This window comes from Meles meles, chromosome 10 (assembly GCF_922984935.1).
Source record: "Meles meles chromosome 10, mMelMel3.1 paternal haplotype, whole genome shotgun sequence".
Taxonomy (NCBI): Eukaryota; Metazoa; Chordata; class Mammalia; order Carnivora; family Mustelidae; genus Meles; species Meles meles.
Window position 1 is genome coordinate 80,301,862 of NC_060075.1, and position 16,374 is coordinate 80,318,235.

Consider the following 16,374-nt stretch of genomic DNA (forward strand, 5'->3'; position numbering starts at 1 on the left):
ACAAGGTCTAGAAGACTTTGTATGCTTAATTTTTTAGCGCCTTCTGGATAAATCTCTCCCTCTTTGCTTCTTTCTCAGCTATTCCTATGGTTAGGCACCCTCAAAATTGGGCCTGGGGTAATTACCCCATTATTCTGTATTCAGGAGATGCTCTAGACAACTTCTTCCACATCGTATTGCCCTTTTTTCAGTCTGTCAGGGCTCATGCTGTATATGGCAATGGAATCAGGAGAGCGGAGCTCCTAACACAGGTTAATAGAAAAGACACCCACTGTGGAGTCATATCTGGCTTCCGACTTGTTCTGCAACTTACTAGCTTTGGAGCACTGTAAAAATTCCTTAACTTCTCTGAGACACTGTCTCATAATATATAAAACAAACTGAAAAGAACCCCTTTGCTCTTTAGTGTCCATATATCGTAAATGAGAGGTTGACTCCAACTGCCTTCCAGCCCTCCTAGGAAGAGCATGACTCACTGACATTTTTTGTTAGAGAAACTCAAGAAGTTCTAATCCCATCATTGTTAAACAGTGTCCTATGTCCCAGAGTGCAGGACTTTTGTCTGACCTCAGTTGGGACTAGGTGCTTGATCCGGAACAAGCTACTTATTTTCTTTGTGTCTCTGTTTATATATGGCTGTTGTGAGAGTTTAACATTGTCTAATTGGTAGCAGGTACTGAAAAAATGTCAATTATCATTTTTAAAATATAAATCTACATCTCAGACTGTTGCTGTCTTTCATGTTAGTAGTTGTCACCTTGTACCTCACTTTATCAGATCTTATAATTTACTGCACTGGGCCCTCATTTTCACCAGGTGATTCTTGCAATTACCTTAATTACCTTCATTTAAAAATTTGCAGCTTGGATGATCTTGCTGGCCATTTAAATTAAAATACCATATATTGTTCTCATATTTTTATCATTTTCCCCAAATATTGATTTTCTTTATCTTTTTAGTATATGTGCTGCCGAAGCGAGCACTTCTTTATCTTTTTGAAATTGCTATTTAGTAGAATTCACAGCATATTTCCTTTATAACTCATCAACTATTCATTGCTCCCTTATGGGTGGACAGAGGAAAGGAGAGATACAGGTTTGGGAGCCAGGCCATTTATCCAGGAAATGGAGAAGGCCATTTCTTCCATTGAAAGAAAGAAAGAAAGCGTCCCTTCTAATTTTTGAGGTAGGATTATTGGGATGCAAATATTTTCCTGAGATTCTGAAACTCAGAGCTTTTGAGAGAGGTCCTCCTTCAGAAGCTCAATGATCTTGATTTGCATGGCAGCTATATATTGGGTAATACTGTTCCAGACTCTTTAGGAGGTCAGAGGGTAGATGATTATGCAGTCATCTGGGGGAATTTGGGACAGTCTAGACAGTCAATCTAGGAAATTCTGGAAAAGATATTATCAAGATAGCTTGTCTAGACAACATAAAATTTAATTTTCAAGTGCTTAAGTTACCTTAAGAGAGAATCTGTTTTAAGTTGATCTGTGCTGGTATTTGAAATCCTGTCCTTGGATTTAGACAGTTATGCTCTTTGTGAAGTTGAGAAGAAGAAACAAGGTGTGCTTCATGCCCTTAAGAAAAGAATGACAGCAATGGAAAGACTAGAAAAGGAGGATATAACATGGTGAACAGGACTGATTTGTCTAAATGAAGTTTGAAACTTTTACTTACTTACAAGGATCTCTTTACATTTAAAACCTGGACATATCTTTTTAGTTTATAAGTAGCACAAATACTTCACTGCCTCACTAGATGCTTGCCTCACACTATATAAAATAATGAAATAGTACCCTTTTTAAACCTCTGCCCTGCCTTTACATATTACAAATAATTTTATCACACACAAATAAGACATTTTATTTTTCACTTTGGCGACATTTTAATATTCAGTTTTCTCTTTGCAGTGTTCTTTCTTTTTTTTTTTTTTTAAGATTTTATTTATTTATTTGACAGACAGAGATTACAAGTAGGCAAGAGAGGCAGGCAAGGAGAGAGAGGAGGAAGCAGGCTCTCAGTGGAGCAGAGAGCCTGATGTGGGGCTCTATTCCAGGACCCAGGGATCATGATCTGAGCCGAAAGCAGAGGCTTTAACTCACTGAGTCATCCAGGCGCCCCAACAGTATTCTTTCTTTAAAATAACTCATTGTCTTATGTTGAGTTCCCTAAATTGTTGAAACTCATTCTTAGAAAATGATACTATGGACTTATTTCAGATGACTGAATGCCACAGAAGTAAAGGCATCATTTTTGAAGCAAATCAAGATTCCCTTTATCATTCAATAGCCACGATCTTGTAGGAGGAAATTAACAATTCCTTTAAATAATGATAGTTTGCAAAAAAATAAAAAAAAATTTTAAAAAGAGAAAACCCATGCTTAGTCTTCCAGTTATGGCAATAGACTTTAATTTATCCTCCTAGCATTTTTAATAGCAATATTTACACTCTTGAATACTGTATTCTGAAATCTACTCTTTCCGTATAGTGAATTTCTTCTGACCACGCACAGTATGTCATTGATTACCATATTAAACACATTTTCTGTTTCCTGTGGTACAATTGGGAACTGGTAGACCTATTAATTAACTCCAGTTCTATAAGATGTGTGTCAATCAATTCTTGGTTATCTGCCAATGGTACTTGACACTGCAGATAACTGCTGGTGAGGTCACATACTTTATACACATGTGTGTGTTTATCATAAAAATGTACGAGGGTTCATGGAAGGAATGATTCCAAGGAAGAGTACGGATGAGTTTTGAGTTAAAGCTCTCAGCATCCATGCCATTCAAATGAAAAGTATAATCATTCTTACGAGAGAGAATATTCCCAAATGGCTTATAGTATATGGTATTTCCCCTTCAAATTTACATCTGTTAATAAAAAAAAAAATGTATGAATTTAGGAGGAGTATAGCTTTTCAAAAAGTCTCTGGATGTTTTCTCAATTCCAAATGGGCCTTTTCTATATACTGGGCAGGAAATCTAAAGAAAGATGGACCCAGATGAGAGCTGGAAAATATTAACTCTATAAATACTCTCCTAATGTCATGATCTCAATTTATGATTGAACCAAAGGGACATTAAGAAATGCAATGAAGCTTAATGGCTATCTCCAAGGTCATTTCTACAGTGACAACCAGTATATCTAGATATACAATAAAATGTTTTGTCTGGTTCTTCCCTTCCACCAAGAATATGTCTTTGCTTTTATGCAAAATTTTGAATCATATGCTCTTAGTTACAGTCTCCAAGGCCAGAATGTTATCTAAGTTGTAGTTAGCACTCTTTTGAGTATTTACACATCTAATCTAACCTTTTATAATAATTGAGTTATCTCTCTCAATGCATTATGCTATGTACCCCAACAGAGCCCAAGTTTATCTTTAAGAGAAAATACTAAAGTTGAAAAAAAAAAAAAAGAGAGAAAATACTAAAGTTGAGAAATTTAGTATCTTGGTTAAACCTTGAGGAGTTACTTTTGGGCAGGTTACATCTTTCCATCTTTCTTAGGTCATATATTGGAGTCTGAATTTACTTTATAATTGACTAACCAAGGTGGGAAAAGTCCGGATTCCTTCCTTCTTGGATTTCTTCTTGGGTACTCATTATTTCCATCAGATGCAGTTTGTTCATTATTTGCCCTATTAACTGAGCAAAATGTGGTTAGAACAAGTCCATAATGGTTTCTAGGTTTCTCTTTCCTAATCTTCCAGTGCTTGAATCACGTTGGAAGGTAGACCTGTACAAGTTACCATCCTAAATAAGCAATGCCACCATTTATATTGCAAATTACATTTTAAAATGCTCTGATGTTTGTATTTGAAGAAAAGCATCCTAGTTCATAGATTCTGAGTGAATTTAACAGCTCAGTAGTATATTTTTCATGAGCTATTAACTTTCTAAACTCTAAATAATAGCAGTAAGACAGTTTTTCAAAAGTAATAGAACTAGTAGCTAAGTGAGGTAGTAGGCAGAACTAAGTTATGATTAGAAACAAGACTAGAAAAGAAAAAAAAGAATTCACACATGGTACAAAAAAGAAAGAGTGAGAGAGTGGCAGAAATCCCCCACCACTGTATTTAAAATGTTTAAATCACTATTTTATGTTTTGATAAATATTTGATGTGAAAACACCTTAGTTATGATATTAATATTCTTTTACCTTCTACCACTTATTTGGTTCAGGTGTAAAAGGTGTTTTTTCTTTTCTTCCCCTTGACAATATTTCACTACATTTTAGTCCTAAGAACAGTGCCAGATAAAAATGGAAATGTTAGCATTCAATTCTTAACTTGTAGGGTATCTAGTTTCATGTTTCATCAGATCTGGTTCACCTATTGCCAGAAAAATAATTTGGACATAATTAAACAGTTTTCTAAAGGCCACCCATATTGATGCAATGATATCATTATCAATTACTTATTAAAAGTCTTTCTTATATATCGTACTTAATTTCTGAATGGTGTCTTCATTCACAGTATAGATACAGGGACTGATGCATATACAACATATTAATCAAAATATTTTTCCTCTCATGAACTTTCAGTAGTTACTTTGGATCAAAGACGTTATATTTACTGGACCTACCCTATCACTGGAGGTGTATAGTACCCAAGTTACTCTTTCCCCTTTTTATGTCTTTTTTTTTTTTTACTGATTCCTCTGCATTCATTCCTCATGTAATCTATTTCAAGAGGAAATTTCTATCCATAAAAACTTTAATTTGTTTGTTACCAATATTACATCTTACAGGAAACACACAGAGTAGTAGTACTAAACCCCATTGTCTGTTCACCTCCTTGGTCCATTTTTTCTTCTGTTCCATTCTCCTTCTTCCACTATGATACTTTGAACTCTGGTTGTGTGTTTTTCCTTATTTATCTCTTTGTCTTCTTGTCTGTATTATTTTCTTTGGTACCAAACTTTAAGATAGTGGAAATACAGTTTGGATATATAAGAGAGAAATGTGTTAGCTTGATGTATTTGAAACTTAGGAAAAATAGCAGAATAGACTTAAGTGAATTTCCACGGATCCGAATATATTTGCCTTCTTTTGCAGTGTGTTTCAAATGGGCATCAGCAAGTTATCTTGTAGATTTGTTGCAGATACTCACTTTGATGATAATCTGAAAAAATAATATAAGTACATTCTAAATTATTTGGATGACTACCACATAATCATGTAAAACTTTAAAATTATAGTTTGTTTGCTTGAGGATTATGATCATGTGAGTGCCAAGAACACTCCTTTAATTTTCTTGGGCTAATGAGAAAGAAACAAAGGTTGACTTGATATGCAAATGATGTATTCCTGCCAAGAATAGGCCAAAGTCAAGTCAAAGTGGGCTGTGTGAAGGAAGTTTGGCTGTGGTTGAAATAGAGAAAAGTGGTTAGAAAATTAAATCATTCCAGAGCACAGAGGAGGGTTGAACTACTAGCCCCAAAGACTGTTGCTTCTGGACACTAGAACCATGTTCATATTGTAAGAAAGTATTTACTTTTTAGAACACATAGTATCATTACCACACTGTGTTACTGTTGCTAATTTTAATTGTATTTGTTTTCTAGTTTTATTGGTACTGAATTTTAATCATGAAGAACATATAACTCTACAAATTTACTTACTGTTAGAAAATATATGATGGAAGATAACTCTGACAGCCCACTAAGAATAAACCTTGTGGTAGGTTTTAAGCAGATATTGTTCCCTTTTCTCTTTGTTCACATCTGAGGACACTCTACTTGCTCTAGTGTAATGTCCCTGGTCTTGGGCTCTTTGTGGTTCTCAGCTGCTCCAGACATAACACATGCGGTCAATTTGGATAGGATGAGAGCTGGGAAGTAGAAATAACAAAGGCTGGTGATGAGAATCAGCGTGAGGTGATGATAATAGCACTGAGGTGAAAAGGAAAGACATAATGAGAAAACCAGAACTTCTGGAATAACAGTTTTATTTATTAAATAGATTTGAAGGTATACTATAGGAAATAATGAAGCTTAACATTTATACTTGGGTTTTTTAGAATTGTAGCTACAGTTCTGCTCACTTGCTACAACCAATGCCGAGGTGAACTTGGAAGTAATTTGTATTCAGATGACTGATTCAATAGGGTTAAAACTGGCTTTAATAAAAATATAGGATATTTTTGGATATATTTTTGGCATATATATATATATATATCCTATATATATTTTTATTCTATATATATCCTATATATTCCTATATTAGGAAATATTTTTCCTAAGCAAAATCCTAATAGTAATAGTGAGGAATGTAAGTACAAATGTCTGCCCCAAAAAGCTAACATATATGTAAATATCTAACTTCAACATAGGTGAAAACATCAGTTTTCACCAACAGCAAACAGCTAATGAGCAATAAACAGATGGCCAGAGATGGCTGTTTTGAATGTATTCTTCATTCAGTCTTCGTAAAATCTGATAAGCTAGGTACTCTTAAGTTCTCATTGTACTATTGAGAAAGTTAAGGTTCTCATGGTATTTTGGAATGTACCTGAGGCAAGCATCTTGTTCAGTGGTTTGTGTCTGAATCCACAACCTTCTCCTTTAAAGTGAAGTACCAGCACATTGCAGTGGGAGAGAAGAGATCACTAACTCTAATTTAAGGGGTTAAATTCGAGATTTTTGTGTTGTATTTATTGTATTTCAAAAAATAATGTGTGCCTAGTTTCAATAAAGTGATGACTGAACAAGGGGATTTCATGAAGTGAACAAAGGTGGTCACATTTTAGCTGGATTTAGAACAATGGATGAAGTATTAATGGATGTGGAAGATAGTAAAGGCTAGAAGGACAGAATAAAAGGACAGAGTCATAAATGGGGAAATGGCAAATACCCCAATGTGCAGGGTATAGTGATTTCAAAAAAAGTAGGCTGGAAAATTAGGATCAACTTAAGTTTGCAGAAGCTAGTGAAGAGCAATACAAATTTTAAGAAAAAACTACTATTATTGCCATGATTGGTTTTGGAATATATTTTTGTGTAAACATAATTTTGGTGTAAATGTAAATGGGTGGGGATACAGGGTGATGAATGGACATGTAGGTATGTCCATATTGAGACTGTGGCGAACATTGAATAGTGTGACATAATGAGAGCCTGAACTAATACTGAGTGAAACACTGAATAATATTTAGAATTCTCAGAGGAAAACAAGAATAAAAATAATATCCAAAGCCACTAGATGAAGTGCACCTAGGAGGAGGACAATGTTTAAATGCTCTAATGAAAAAAAGGTTTCCCAATTCTTTTGTGATAATTAGGCAGACATTTTTTATAGCATATTGTGGTTAATGCTCACTCAGTTTTCACTTCTAAGTCTACAAATAAGCTGAATTTATGTTGTTCATAAAACATTTAACTGGCATATGCAAACTTATGTGAATGTCTCACCCATAGTGTATCACAAAAGTGTGATTTCTCCATGCTTGTAAATCCGGATAATGCTATTTTGTATAATGCATATGTGAAAGCAATTCAGACACACTTTGTTTAAAAAATAAAAAAGGCAAACAAACAAACAAAAAAACACAACTAACAGAAGGAAATAAAATGTATAGTACTTAGAAACAGTGATTTTAATGAAAAATCCAGGCTTTATTTTTAATTTCATTATTACGCTATAGCTTATACTGCCTCTATGAAATGTTTATGAAAATGATATACCTGATTTATCCTTTGTTACTCTGTTCAGTTTCTTTCCTGCTATAACTACTCCCCATGATTTTTTCATTAATTTATTACTATTAATGGCTGTCATTATTGGTATGCTTGATGGCTTTATCAGTATTATGGCATTTGATTTTCACAACTCTGTGATGGAAGTGTTGCCTCCATTTTTCAATTTAGGAAACGAAGTTTCAGGGTCATTCAACACATACCTATATCATCACACAACTAGTAAATCTGTTGTCATAACCATCATAATGTGGCTTTTCTGATGACATAAATCTTATGTCTGATATTGTACAACTTACCTTTTATTGGAATGATGCTGTACCTTTTTATTTGTTTCTTTTAGTTTTTTTTATTGTCATAAGAGTACTTAACACAAGATCTAGTCTCTTAGTACCTTTTTAAGTGCATGATTCAGTGTTCTGAATGTTAGGCACAATGTTGTAGAGGTCATCTCTGAGATTTAGTCATCTTGTGTAACTGAAACTTAATACTCATTGGGCAGCAACTCCCCATTTCCCCTACTTGCAGCCCCTAACAACCACCATTCTGCTCTCTGTTTCTGTGACTTTGACTGTTTTAGATTCCTTATTTAATTGGAATCCTAGAGCATTTGTCATTCTGTGATGGCTTACTTTACTTAGCATAATATCCTTCAGATTCATTTCAGCATTATTCACAATAGCTAAGATAGAGAAACAATCTAAGTATCCATCAACAGATGAATGGATAAAGATAATGTGGTCTATACATAAAACAATATTATTAAGCCTTAAAAAAGAAAGAAAGCTGGATGTATTCAACAACATGTACTACATGTTTGTTAATATTCTGGGCTAAACAGTCTCAAAACATTGAATTTCAAGTAAAATGAATTATATTTTACTTTACTTATTCATTCAAGTAAATGAATTACAACTTACATTATTAGGAAAGTTCTTGAAAGAAAATTAAGTTCTTCCTATTAAGAATGTGACAGTGCCTGTCAAGTTGCTAAAATTTGATGGCAGTGGCAAATTCATGGAGTCCTTTAAAGGATATGGTAGTAATATAATCAGGGAGTCATGTTTCAGTAAAAGAAGTGCTAGGGTAGCTCACAGAAACACTTTTTGTTTCTATTAATTCTCTATATAATCTAGATATTGAGCAAAGATCAGCAAAACATACCTACTTGTGCTTCCACTCAGACACACAGGTGAGTAGTAGTACGTTTTATAATCTGGAAGAGTAGTAATTCGTTTTGATCCAAAAGGGAAACTCAGAACCTGTAGCATTAAGAGCAGTATATTTTAAGTAAAATGCTTAAAATATAAAAAAAAAAATGAGTTTTGCAGCTCTCCTTTTAAGTTAGAAGTGAAACATGTCCTTTTAGTTTTTCTTAATATTTTGATTATGTACTATTTCAAGAACATTGAAAGTCTGGATGCTGATATATTTAGAATTCTAGATTCTCTAATAAATAGAAAATATGTAATTTTATATGGTATACAAATTATCAAGTAACAGAAGACTCTCAGTCATTATTCCATGTTTCTTGATATGAATGGGTCTTATCAAGCTATTTCTGCCTATGAAGATATTGAGATATTAATGTATTTGAAAAACTTCATTTTTTACTCAAATTTAATTTTGTACTTTAGAGTATTTAGAAATTCCAGCTAGAACAAATGCATTTAGAGAAATGTATATTTATATGAAGCGACAGCCTTTAATCATTGCCTAAAAAAATTGAATGGTGTAGGCCTTAAAATTGTATTTAACAGTTATTGGTATCTGCATATTTTGCCATTATATGTTGGTAATTTAAATCTGTTCCTATATAAGGGGTAGAATCTGGTATCAGTGCCTCAGAGTACAGCTTTGAGATTTGTACATTGACATGCAGGAAATATATTGTTTCGAGTTGTCAGAAATCAAACTGTATAGAATGACTACTTTCCATTTTTATTTTATTTTTATTTTTCAGTCTGACATTTTAATTCAATTTTGCATCTCTGGTCACTGAAAGCAATCTCAGGAATTGCTGAGTGGTTAAAAAGAGAGTCTAATGGGATCTAAAATCAATTCACAGGTCTGTCACTGGTTCATTGTGTTTGTGACTTTTGCTGCCACTGAAATGACAGTAAATTGGTGTCCTCAAAATTTTCACACTTCAAGATTTCTCTTGTGATAAAAAAATACTTACCTAATATGCATTATGTATATTCACTTAAAATTGGTTAGTGATTAAGTACAGAGCCAGCTTCTATTTCAGCAAGTTACCTCCCTCACTTGAGATGATCACAAAGCTTTTTACAGAGGCTCAATGTCTGAATCTCTCTAATGTTGCAAATGGGGTTTTGTATACATGCCAGGGTTCAAGCTCCTTTTAAGTGATTTCATCCTGGCAAACTTTTCTTCTTTTGATTTATATTTTGTTGGCATTTAATAGCTGTCTTACCTCATATTTAAATTACTTAACCTGGAGAGGATGGATGTTTAATGCCTCACATTTACTTGCCCTTCGCTGGCCTAAATCTTGGTGGAAATGTAAGATTTGCAGTAAGGAATACCTTTTTTTTGTCTTATGTCATGCTAGTTAGCAATTCTAGGTAATGCCTTGACGCTACATCAAATTTTTGCTAATAGCAATACGGAATTTTAAAAAAATTATGCCTAAAGTTACACAATCTCTTAGATATATGTAAAAACTTCCCCCCCACCCCCAGAATAGGGAAGAATAACTTACCTGACAAATGACTGGGAAAAGATTGTGTAAATGACAAGCAAAATATAACCATTTTTACAACACAAATGTCCAGATGACTAGAAGTGAACTAATATACCCTTGTTTAGAAAGTGCGTCAGAGGCAATCCGTATTCCCATATTTTGATTAAAATCAAGTTCAATAAAATGAAAAATAAAGTGAAATGATGTGTTTGCTGTATGAATGACAAAAAATTTGGTCACCTTTACTTTTCCACCTTGCACTCATCAAAGTCTGAAACTTTACTAATCTCCTAAGACAAAAATGAAAAGTATTTTTCAGCTCTGCTGCTAAGAAAAATTTCAATCTGGAAGATTTTAGTACCAAAAATTAAGTTGGAAAACTTGATGTTCAAGCCAGTACTGTACTGAACACAAAGCTCAGCAATATCTGGTATCTCAGTTTTAAAAAGTTATGAAAATAAACTTATATCCAGAATTAAACTGTGACCACAATTTCAATAAAATTCTTGCTCAGAATACATGCTTATAAAATACTGTATCTTACTATTGCCATCTACCTCTTCTAATTTCTGTCCTTCATTTTAGAATAGGAAATTTAAACTCAGATTGCTTAAGTAGTATTCCAAAAACCCAATGCCATTTAGTGGTAAAAGCTGAACTAAAACTCAGTTCTCCTGACAGCTAATTCACCTTTCCATTTCACTACATTGCCTTCACTCCCACTGCCAATCATGTGAAAAAAAATGAAAGAAATTTTCATGTGTGTCAAGCTATTTATGAGGGTTTTCCTTTCCAAATTAAAATAATGTGAATAAGTAACCTTAGGTAATTATTTTTAAAAAATATAGTTATCTTTTACTTTCTTTGTAATTTCAGAGAAAAATCACAAGATTTCTTTCACAAAGTAATATTTACTTATTGAAAATGAGTCAATTGCCTCTTCAAGACAGGTAAAATCTGAACGTTGGTGTAGTACTTTACACTATTTCCCTTTATTTTCAAAAAGTAGCTGGATTTAAGATGATTTCTATTAGTTGAAGCAGTCAACAGATATCAAATATTATCAAAGAAAGTAATTGAAAACATTAGGAAAGCAACCAGAACACAAGAATCATGCAAAATTTCACCCACACACCTCTACATACAGTGGACAAGAATGACTAAATGCTTTGATCTTTCCTGGATAACATGAAAGGGTAAAAAGGGGGAAAAAAAGCAACATCTGTTAGAAAAAAAAGTTTAGTGAACAGGGTAGAGACTAGTTGAGTGTTGACATAAAACATGAGTAAAAAAAAAGATAAAATGCAGAAACAATGTTATTTATAGTCACAGATCTCGAAAGATCCAAAGAGATAAAGTTGGATTTAGAAAAAAAACAAAAAACACTAAAATAAATGCAGTTTGATTTATATTTAAAGCATTTATAATTCCTATAATGATGTCTCTACAATTGTTATCAATAGGAAATATGTATGTAATGTTGTATATCCCTATATGTGACTTTTATATATCAAACTGTATGTAATATATATTATATGTATGTGTGTGTTTCTATCCATAGGGATGGAAATATCTTAGACAAAATTGTGAAGGTATAAAAAAATATAAGTCTACTTAGATTGCCTTAACATACATTTGTAAATACAGGCTTTAGTTTTCTATTTAACATAAGGAAATAACTGCCTGTTGTGGAAAAAGTGATTGTTTTGAAACAGATCGGTTCTATGTACAGGTGGAATTTGCCTTGGCAATGTCCATCATTCAGTGATTATCACAAATATCCAAAGCAAAGACATTTTATCAGTACCTTATAAATTTGTGGGACTTTCAGGTTTATGAGTTTTTGTATCCCAAAAGGTTTTGTTGTTCTGGGTGGCTTTTCTTTTTAGAATTGACCTATTATGCTGTCATAAGTATAGATTCCACTACGATGTAACTTGATATTTTTAAGGATTCTGGATGCTATAACAGGTGTTACCAACCTTGTATCTGGTGGGTGGAATGTATGTATATGATATTTTCTCATATATGCTTAAGAATATTCTGGAATACAAGTGAATAAAGTAATGATTAGATCCTTAAACTTAGATGGACATAAACTCTTAAAAAAATAATAACAATAACTACTGAAAGTGAATTGTGGGCAAAAAAAATGGCAAGAAATCATAATCATAGATATAATGAGAAAGTATTTAGGACAAGAAAAAAATTTTTTTTGAAAATTTTATTTATTTATTTGATGGAGAGAGTGAGAGGACAAGTAGGAAGAGCCATAGGCAGAGGAGAGGGAGAAGCAGACTCCAAGGGAGTCTGATGCAGGCCTCTATCCCAGGACCCTGGGATCATGACCTGAGCTGAAGGAAGATGCTTAACCGACTGAGCCACCCAGGCATCCCAAAAAAGATGTTTGCCCCTTATAGGTCATGCCTGCATATACTAAACTATGTTGACTTTTCTAGTTGACATCAGACCAGAGATGTAAAGGTCACCATGTTATATGGTTTCCCTTGATGAAATAACACTTTTAACTCACTTCCTTCTCTCTTCTACCACTTGGCCTGTCCAATCAGGCTTCCACACTGAAGCCAGAGTGGGCTTCTTAGAAAGCAAATGGTAGCTTTCTAAGACATTTCTTTGCTTTCTTTTAATCCTAGCGGTTAGGGAAATCTGCTTTTTGGTCTAGGTCCTTCCAACCTGCTTATTTGGCCACTCTCCCCTGACCCCCTCCTGACACTCTGGAGTTTCTGTTTTGCTTTCAGTTATTTTACATTCCCAGTCTCTCTCCTTCTAGGCCTTTGTGCTTATTGTTTCTATTTCCTGGATGGATCTTTCCCCTGATACTTTAATAAATCTGTCTGATCCTTCTGATCTCAACTCAAGCATTACTTCCTTAGTTTATCTCCCATCTTTTATATTGTAGATAATACTATATATTAGCAGCACAAGTGAGGAGGCAGACAGGTAAATAGATACATATATTATAGTAAATCTGTAATAGGGATTAGAGAATTTGTCTGAAATAGGATATGTATTTGCAGGTAGGATTCCCATCATAAACTCTAAACTGCGATGTATCATATTTTTATCTCTCAAGAGTTTAGTATTCTTTATTTTTCCTGGGCAAAAAGCCACAGGGTGTAAATTAGAATGAGAAATAAAAATCCTCAGCTAGTAGGAACCCTTGAATAAAACCAAATAATCTCTTTAAAAAAATTCTTGTTTACTCCATATTTCAGTAGAAGTCATTTTATACATTTGACATATATCACCACCTTTATGTTAGGAATAATCCATACTAATTAGCATAAATTATGCTGAAATTTTGTATTTTTTATTTTTTTGATTGGTATAATTGTTTTATTCCTCATATGCCCAAGTCCTTAGTAGAGGACAGTTTTAATTAAAATTTTCACAATAGCAGGGGGCACTGGGGTGGTGCAGTTAGTTGAGCGCCAGACTCTTGGTTTCAGTTCACATCCTCATCTCAGGTTTCCTGCTCAGCAGGGAGTCTGCTAGAGGTTCTCTCCCATGCTCTCTCAAATAAATAAATCTTTAAACTTTTTTTCACAATAACATTTACACAGATCTACAATTGAAAGTTATTCTGCTGTTAGAGCCTTTATGTAGCAATTAAAGAAAGAAGTAGTTGGAGGATATACATGGTCAAACTTAGAGGAGGGATCAAAAGAAGGAAGGGGAGTCAAAAAGGGAAGGAAGGAGAAAGGGAAGGAACGAGTGAAGAAAAACACATCAAATTCCACTTTGGTAAAACAGGTAGGGCTAATGATGGAATTTGTTACACAATAATAGTAGCAACAGCAACAATAGAAATATATCTTTTAATTTTTATTTTGGGCCCTTTGTTCAAAATGAGTAGAAATTCCTTGTACTTCAGTCCTTTGAATATCAACACTTAATGATTCTTTGGTTGCTTTCACTTATAACATAACATCTATGTTAAAGTCTACATTTCACTCCTGGAGACTAATACACAGGAAGCAATAAATATAATAAACAATGTGATGTTCAGCAGCAGCTTTTCTCCTGACAGGGTAGGGAAGTGGGAGTTTTAAGTTGAGAGGGCAAGGAGACAAGTAGAAGGCAAAGACAGAAATATGTACACACTACAAAAGATAATAACCGAAGGTAGCCTTAGGAGAAAAGTATGCACCGTTCTTTGAGTTTCGAATTAAAGCTCTCTGAGGATAAAGGCAGATTTTATTTGGGTAAAAGAATTGCCTTTCATCTTCCCCCGTCAGGATTTAATTGGCAGGAGATGATACAACCTGCTTAACAATCAGGTATTTCAGAGGTTGAGCAGTTTGACAAGGAGCAGGTTTCTCTCAAGTCTCCTTAAATGCCTTTTTCCCCCTCTGACCAGCGTGTATTTGGCATGTATGAAACATTAGTTCACTAATACTCTCAAAGAGAGCAGACCATGGATTAACTAGAATTCAGACTTTAGAATTTAGCGGAATGTACAGAGTTATGTAAAAATGCCACCTTCGTGTCCGTGATTGGGAAGAAATAGGACATTGTAATACTATGGCATTTAATTTTGTATATAACTTACTGATTCATATTCTAGATAAAGCATCTCCGAGTTCTGTGATACTTGGCATGTTAGAAAACGAGCATCATAATCAAAATCACTGCATGTTTTTGACTAAAAACTACTGAAGTGAACTCTTTCCTTATGAGTTATTAAAGGGGAATACATTTGTAGATATTCGTGGTGAGAAAAGTTTGAAGATACTGCCTGAAACACGGGAGTCGGAGTAAAGCAGTTTTTCCTAAGCCTGACTGAGTTTTTAGAAACCACTTTGGATTAACCACAGTGTTAGCTAGTAGAAGAGTTAATTGTATCATTTCACCTCAAAGAGATACTGTGCTTGGATGTGTTTTTTTTTTTTTTTTTAATATTTTATTGATTTGACAGACAGAAATCACAAGCAGGCAGAGAGGCAGGCAGAGAGAGAGGAGGAGGCAGGCTTCCCGCTGAGCAGAGAGCCCGATGCGGGGCTCGATCCCAGGACCCTGAGATCATGACCTGAGCCGAAGGCAGAGGCTTTAACCCACTGAGCCACCCAGGCGCCCCCCTGTGCTTGGATGTTTTTAACCTAGTAAAGCACTCTGCTAAATAGATTCTGAATTGTGACACTAAATACTCCTCATTCTGATTCTTATCCACATCTTCTCCCTAGCACCACAGACGATAAGGTTTATGGTTTTAGTTTGGAGTTTTTCTCTTCTGACTAGATATGAAATATAGAATATTTTGTGTAAGAGCATATTCTTTTTATCAATATACACTTCTACAGCAAGCCTTCGGACACATGTTAGACACTGGATAATATTTATTAATTTGGGTAAGGGAATAACCACCAGTGTCAGCATAGTTATAACTTTAAAAGTACCAATTTTAAATGTTCTTATTTTTAATTAAAATAAAAAAAAAACCTTAAATAATATTTGTTCCACTTTGATTTATTTTCTTTGCTTCTAGGTTTAAACTTAAATGCCATTTTACATTTGTTCAACTCTGTGTTGTATGTTTCCTGTTCCTTGCATTTGGATCGAATCTTTTCTCCTTGCAGAGAAAACATGCCATTGCCATGTGGTAGACTCTTCAGGCACATATTTAGGCAAACTATCTGCAAGTACTGTGTTACTTGCCTATTGTTTAAGGAACAAACAAACATTAGGTAATACATTTTCAGAAATGAAAAGGGGGGCATCTCATGATCCAGCAGCCATTAGCACTCTGTCAAATTCCTACGTTATTATTAAACGTACATGTTGATTTTTTTTTTCCCTGACAGATATCCTAACTTTGTACCTGAACTTCCATGGTTTTACTGAAAAAAGTTCTTAGCAAGAACTATAGGCACTTATACCTCCAGTGGAATTTAAAAAAATAAAAAGGATCTTTTGTAATATTTGTATTATTTTATTACT

General features: G+C 34.0%; 1 protein-coding gene across 3 annotated transcripts in view; it reads left to right on the forward strand.

The window, feature by feature from the left end:
• Positions 1 to 16,374, forward strand: part of SEMA3A (semaphorin 3A) — a 331,236-nt gene that overhangs the window by 198,385 nt on the left and 116,477 nt on the right. The window lies entirely within an intron of this gene.